Below are 7231 nucleotides of genomic sequence, written 5' to 3'. Positions count from 1 at the left end.
CACTCGCCATCTTTAAATCTCCCACGGAGCTCACCTCGACTTTACAGAGATCTGCTCCATGCGTCTATTTCCAAAACAAACCAGCTCTCCACAAAATGAACAATGTTTTTTAAAAGACGCCACATTTTTAAGTGATCTTAAATCTCATCCTCTCTCAACTCTCCGCTCTTTTCTCTGCAGTGTTCATTCTGAGGTTTCTCTCTCTCTCTCTCTCTCTCTCTCTCTGAGAATCATCAGCTCCCTCCGTCCTGCAGCCGGTGAGCGATCAGCGAGTGGGAGGCTGGATCTCTCAGTTTCAGGTCGGAGCTGACGTCTGCCTCCGTCTTCTCGGGTCAGAGATTCAGCCTCAACTCTCTGGATCATCTCACTTCAACCCACACGTGCTTCTCTCTGCTGATGATTCTCTTTCTATTATGAAACCCACTGAAGACGAAGGCACCGCCCTGTGGTCGAACGTCTCCACCAACAACTGAAGTCAATCAAGAGGACAGAGTTGTTTACTTTGAACTCAAATGTATAGATGACTTTCTCCCTCCCTGCTTCACGCCCGAGTCGGTGTGTAGAACCCTGCAGAGTCAGAGTCCGTCCACCAAGCGGCATCGATCAGTGCTGCAGGCGCCTCCCTGCAGGTGTCATGTCCAGCAGCAAACAACAAACAAAGCGCCCCCTGCAGACAGCGCCCCCTGCAGACAGCGCCCCCTGCAGACGGCGCCCGGGGTCGAGGACACGCGGTGGCCGGTCCCTCGCTGCACATCGACCTGCTGCAGCTTCACCCAGCCCAGCTGCAGGGCGGCGGCCTGCTGGGCTCCTGAATGACACCGGGCTGGTGGCGTGCCGCTGCGCCTCCTTCTCATTTTCACTGCGGTGGTTGGAGGCAGCTTGAGTTTCAATTCTCGGTCTGAGCGGATTTGACTTCCTGTGCGGATGTGACAGCTGCTGCAAATGTGTCATGATCCACTGAGACGAATGGAAGTGATGGTTGTTGGCTGCTGTGTAGCCTGGCTCAGGTTTCACCAGTAAACCACAGACACACAGTCACAACTGAAAAATAACAAAAATGAATAAATCTAGCAATACACAAAAACTACTTCCTTTAAAATGCTGTTTAAGTGCAAAAATAAATCAAATAAAAGACTAAATCAAAAAGTAAAGTAACATAATCGTCAACAGCAACTCAAACACTAATCAGTACTGACCAGTGGCAGAGTCAAACTACTCAATGCAGAAAAACGAGAAAACCAGTTTGTTACTGGTGAAATTGTTTGAAGCTTTTTTTTATAAACTTTGGGGAAACTAAGTACTTGAGTAAATGTACTTTGCTCTGGTTATGGACATGATCCTCGCATCTGATAATATGCGTCCACAGTGATGGACGTGTTATGATTTATTCATATCAGTGGTGAGCTGTCACTCAAGTTAGTCCGTTGACTTGAAGCATTCAGACTTTTCTCTGTTCCATGATGACTTTGTGTTTTAATGGACAAGCGTCTCCATGAGTTCACACACACACGTCATCAATTGAGAGACAATCTTGGCAGCAAAAGGTCAAACAAGAAGCACCGCCCCCCCTCTGCGTCCTCATCATCCTCATCCTCCTCATCCTCCTCAGCAGTGTCTCTGTGCCTCCCTCCGTCACCACCGCTCTACCTTTACTCTTCCCTGTTTCTCCTCCTGCGCCTCCTCTCCTGCGCCTCCTCTCCTGAGGCTTTGAACACGACATCATTGCAGTGTTTTTTGCTGCAGGGGAAACATTAGACCTGATTTCTAACCATTAATCTCACTTTGATGTCTCTCGCCCGCCGAGGACATTGCCTGTGTCCACACGGCGAATAAAAGACATTGTGTAACAGCATCTCCTCCGTTTCATCTCTGCTCCCTCGTTCTCTCCTCCTCTGCTCCCTCGTTCTCTCCTCCTCTGCTCCCTCGTTCTCTCCTCCTCAGTTCCCTCTCTCCTGACGCTTCTCTCTCAGATTCGCTTGTGCTACAGATTCTCTGCCCACTACCACCGGGTCGACCCTGTGGTCCAGACGCCCAGGTTCCATCACCGCTCCCATTTCCCACCACAGGCCCGGACGGAGGAGAGAGGGAGGTTGAAGGGGAAAAGAGGAAGAGAGAGTGACACCGTGCTCAGGATTAAAGGACGGGACGGAGAAAGCGAGGGATGAGGAGGGAGTAGAGGACGGAGAGGGAAGGGACACAGAGAAAGGCTCCTTACAGATGTCCCCCTGTCCAATGAGGCAGCGAGCGGTGCCAGCACTTATCAGTTCAAAAGCCCAGAGCGAGAGAGAGAGAGGGAGAGGGAGAGAGAGAGAGAGAGAGAGAGAGGGAGAGAGAGAGAGAGGGAGGAGAGGAGGAAGCACTAATCTGGGGAGAAGCAGCGGAGCGATGGAGAATATAGGCCACTGGCCCAATTTTCATTGAGGAGAAAAGACGATTTGCTGAGTGTAAAAATAGAGCTTTTTATTTCTAACTTTGCTAAATGTCACAAAGCCTTCTCCAGACAGAGAACCTCTATTTAAACCAGCCGCTGATAAACGCCTCTGGAGTTCAGTGCACGTCTGGAACCAGCTTCAGAAGAACATGGTCCTCTTCCCTCGTGTGTTTCACGAAGTCTTTAAAACCTTCACAATAAGAGCGGTCCTGTCAGTTTACTCAGATGTTTTCTTCGTGGAACCATCGTGAATCGACTCATTGAGAGAGAATCCATGTAAACATGTTGGTGCACTACTACACCTTTCTTTCTTTTATTGATTTTAAAACACATAAACAGCTCCTAAGGAATCATCAGAGAAGCTTATATATTGTTGTGCACATTCAGATACACAACGTGATTACAACCACACGCGTGTGTTAATCTGTTTACATACATGTTTGCATTTTCCTCCCTCAGATTTTTTTCTCTAAGCTTCAGGAGAGAAGCATTGGTGGAGTTTGTGTAGGCAGAGGCAACAATCAATCCTCCCAAGTGCCACACAAACACACACAACACACACACAAACACCCACAAAACTCACACACACACACTGTGGCTCCGTGTGGATGTGTCCTGAATACAGATACCCCTCAGTTTTTGGCAGGAGCTTGCACAAAGGGTAAAGGTCACACAGAGAGAAACGTGAAATGTGAAAGTGTGAGTGCTCGTTGAAGAATGAGAAGAATCCTCGAGGAAAAGATAAACGAGTCAGAAGTGAAGCAGGCGACGGATTCGTTAGTGGAACCAGACGCTGGTTTTCTATTAACACACATCGAAAGGGCAGTGGAAAAAACACCAGCCGCCGAGGGAGACATGGAGGGAGACAGGGTGAGACAGGTAGAGACAGGGTGAGACAGGGAGAGAGACAGGGAGAGACAGGGTGAGACAGGGAGAGAGACAGGGAGAGACAGGGTGAGACAGGGAGAGACAGGGAGAGACAGGGAGAGACAAGGAGAGACAGGGTGAGACAGGGAGAGAGACAGGTAGAGACAGGTAGAGACAGGTAGAGGAAGGGAGAGACAGGGAGAGACAGGGAGAGACAGGGAGAGACAGAGGGGTGAGACAGGTAGAGACAGAGGGGAGAGACAGTGAGAGACAAGGAGAGACAGAGGGGTGAGACAGAGAGAGACAGAGGGGTGAGACAGGGAGAGACAGGGAGAGAGACAGGAAAGACAGAGGGGAGAGACAAGGAGAGACAGAGGGATGAGACAGGGAGAGAAAGGGAGAGACAGGGAGAGACAAGGAGAGACAGAGGGGTGAGACAGGGAGAGACAGAGGGGTGAGACAGGGAGAGACAGGGAGAGAGACAAGGAGAGACAGAGGGGTGAGACAGCGAGAGATAGAGGGGTGAGACAGGGAGAGACAGGGAGAGACAGAGGGGAGAGACAAGGAGAGACAGAGGGATGAGACAGCGAGAGACAGAGGGGTGAGACAGGGAGAGACAGGGAGAGAGACAGGGAGAGACAGAGGGGTGAGACAGGGAGAGACAGGGAGAGAGACAGGTAGAGACAGAGGGATGAGACAGTGAGAGACAGAGGGGTGAGACAGGGAGAGACAGAGGGGAGACAGAGGGGAGAGACAGGGAGAGACAGAGGGGTGAGACAGGGAGAGACAGAGGGGTGAGACAGGGAGAGACAGAGGGGTGAGACAGGGAGAGACATAGAGAGACAAGGAGAGACAGAGGGGTGAGACAGGGAGAGACAGAGGGGTGAGACAGGGGGAGACAAGGAGAGACAGAGGGGTGAGACAGGGAGAGACAGGGAGAGAGACAGAGGGGTGAGACAGGGAGAGACAAGGAGAGACAGAGGGGTGAGACAGGGAGAGACAGGGAGAGAGACAGAGGGGTGAGACAGGGAGAACCAGGAGGGACGGGGGGGAAGAAAGATAAACCAGCAGCTGGACTCGCTGGAGGATTTAAAACGGGAGCTAATCCTTTTTTCTGCTTTGTTCCACCAGCTCGTCCTCTGGAGCTCCGCCCCCAGGACTCCGGTTTATGGAGACATATTTCTGCAGCTCTCTTTTGTCAAACAGTGTAAAGACTGAAAATCGTTTTAAAACTGCCTGTTAGATTTTAAATAGCACCTTCGTTGGCAACATGCTACCTGAGGACAGACTCCTCTTCTTCATCCTGAGATATTTGAATTCTTCTCATTTTGTAGAGTTCTTCATCAAGATCAATGAATTCTTCTCTGGGTCGTTGGTGAAATCCTGCTCCCGCCTCTTTGTCCAAAATGTAACGAGTCCTTTCTCGACTCTTTCCAGCAAGTTTTGTGTAAATCTGTTTTTGCATAATCCTGCTGACGAACAAACAAACACAACCTCATATCCCATAAAACCATAGAACCCTGTGTATTGTGACTCACACAGTGAAAACCTCGGATGATAGAGGCTCTGCCTGTACGCATGAATAACTGTATGAATATGAACAGCTGCATGAAGCGCACACTCATGGATGAGTGCTCTGACGTGAGAGACACAGGAAAGAATGAGGAAAGAGAGAGAGAGAGAGAGTTACTCCCCCCCCCCCCCCGTCACCGTCACCGGAGCAGCCTTCTGCTTAATCTGAATTCTAAATGGCAAACGGTTCATCGTGGCTGCAGGAAAAGACCAGATGGTCGTGACTAAACCCGGAGAGAGGGAGGGAGAGAGGGAGGGAGAGAGGGAGAGAGAGAGAGAGGGAGCGAGAGACCAGATGTGGAGACGCAGGGAGAGAAATGAAGATGGTCGAGGAGAAGAGGAAGGTGAACGGGTCGGAGCAGAAAGAGCAGGAGTGAGTTCTGGAGGCTTTTATATAAACACACATTCCTTCGTCTAATCGAAACCCAGTGTATTCTGGGACAAACCCAGTGACCCCGTGACCCCGTGACCCTGTGACCCCGGCGGTGACAGCGGCCAGGACCAACCAGACGGCAGCAGCAAGAAGTCACGCAACACGCCGCCGCCATGCCGATCCACCGTCGGCTCTAATTCTCTAATCCATTAAAATCCTTCCTCCATGCGGCTCAGCCACCGTAAGCAAGTCAGTCACCTCCTGCACCGGAGCAGCCGGCAGAGCAACAGGCTGGTTACCCCCCCGAGCCGCTCTAAGCTGCTGCTGTTGGTGTTTCACGTTCTGGAGCTTTCAACCACATCGCAGCCGGGTTCAGACGTGAGCTCTGGAAAGGGTCTGGACCCAGTTCTCTGGAGTTCCTCCTTCAGATATGGAGAAGGCAGCAGGAGACTCACTCAGGGGCGGCAGGAGGAACTCTGGAGAAAGTCCAGAGCAACGGACTGTTCAGTGCAGATCTGAAAGCAGCTGCTCTGTCATGGAGGAGGACCGGTTGAATCATCTGACCCGGCTCTGGTCACACGCAGCCACTAGTTCCTCCAAAGCTGCTCAATAAGAAAAGATATCATTGTTGTATAATTTGCAGGAATCCGGTGAAAGAGACAAGCTGTCTCCTTGAGATCAGCAGCTTTGGGCTTTCAGGTGATAACAAGACGTTAACAGCAGAATATAAAAAAGCAAAAGAGATGAACTCTAACAGCAGATCGGCTGATTTCAAAAAATACAAATCGTTGCATCATGGATTCTGTTTGTTTGTCGAGGATCATCTGACAAATCCCAATAAATAATCAGAGAGCCCCAGACGCTGATGACAGTGGATTGCATCATGCGGCCTGAACCCAGTTCCCCCAGTGAACCCAGTTCCCCACAGACGACTTATTGATTCTTACCACACAGCTATACAGGGAATAATCCTGATTGTACAACTTGTATAAACGTCCACATCCACAGATGACCACACAGACGTTTGCAGTGAGATCCTCTGTGTTTGTGACTTTCACTCATTTCCAGTGCAAATTACTTCATTTGGAGAATTGTTCTGGAACAAACTGTGGGAGGAGCTGTGGTGGGACTGGTTTTCTGACCCTGTCAACTGGGGTCAATGGACTGGAGCTGAGTGGAATCCTCTCACCTCGCTGCCTCCCTCTCCTCACTGGAGGTTTTAAGACCGAACACGAGCGGCTCTCGTTGAAAAGCCTCGGACACGACTCAGGATGATCTTGACTCTCATGCACTGTGACAGCCGGCGTGCACGGCCGCAGACACACAAGCTGCGGTGTGTCACAGCAGCCGCAGCCAGAGACGAGGAATCATGGAAATGTATTTGTGTCGTCGATGCTTCATTAGCGTTCGGGCTTTATGGAAGATAAAAATATCTCTGTGCCTCTGGGAGGAGAGGGGGGGGAGGGGGGGGCTGGGTGTGTGCGGCAGAGATAAAATGAGGATGCAAGAGTTTCTCTTTTTGTCTCCTGCTGTGAATGTGTGCGTGTGCATCTGACGTGTGTGCGTCTGTGCACGAGCGAGGCTGCAGCAGCGCTTGTGAGTAAAACTTCCAGAACCGTGAGATGTGAAGCTGACGTCAGCCTCTCCTGACATCCTGCTGTCGGAAATATCTCTCCTCCTCATCTCTGCCTCCCTCCATGCTCCTCCTCACTGCTCCTTCATCACAGCCCCCCCCCCCCCAGCGTCTGTGCACCGAGGCAGGAAACTGTTGCCGACTATGGGACCAAAAAAAACACAAAACAATAAATAGCATCGGAGGTGGGGGCCTATCTGCACACACTGTACATACATCAATACTGTGATGTCATTGACACCACGTGATTGGTTAAGCTGTGCATCGTCCTAGATATTATGGGATGCAACGTTTAATGCATTATTCCCCTTTTCTGCCTTCACATGATCATGAATCCTCTTTTGATCTCTATACT

This window comes from Pleuronectes platessa, chromosome 23, assembly GCF_947347685.1.
Source record: "Pleuronectes platessa chromosome 23, fPlePla1.1, whole genome shotgun sequence".
In the NCBI taxonomy this organism is placed as follows: Eukaryota; Metazoa; Chordata; class Actinopteri; order Pleuronectiformes; family Pleuronectidae; genus Pleuronectes; species Pleuronectes platessa.
This window is presented reverse-complemented; position numbering follows the sequence as displayed.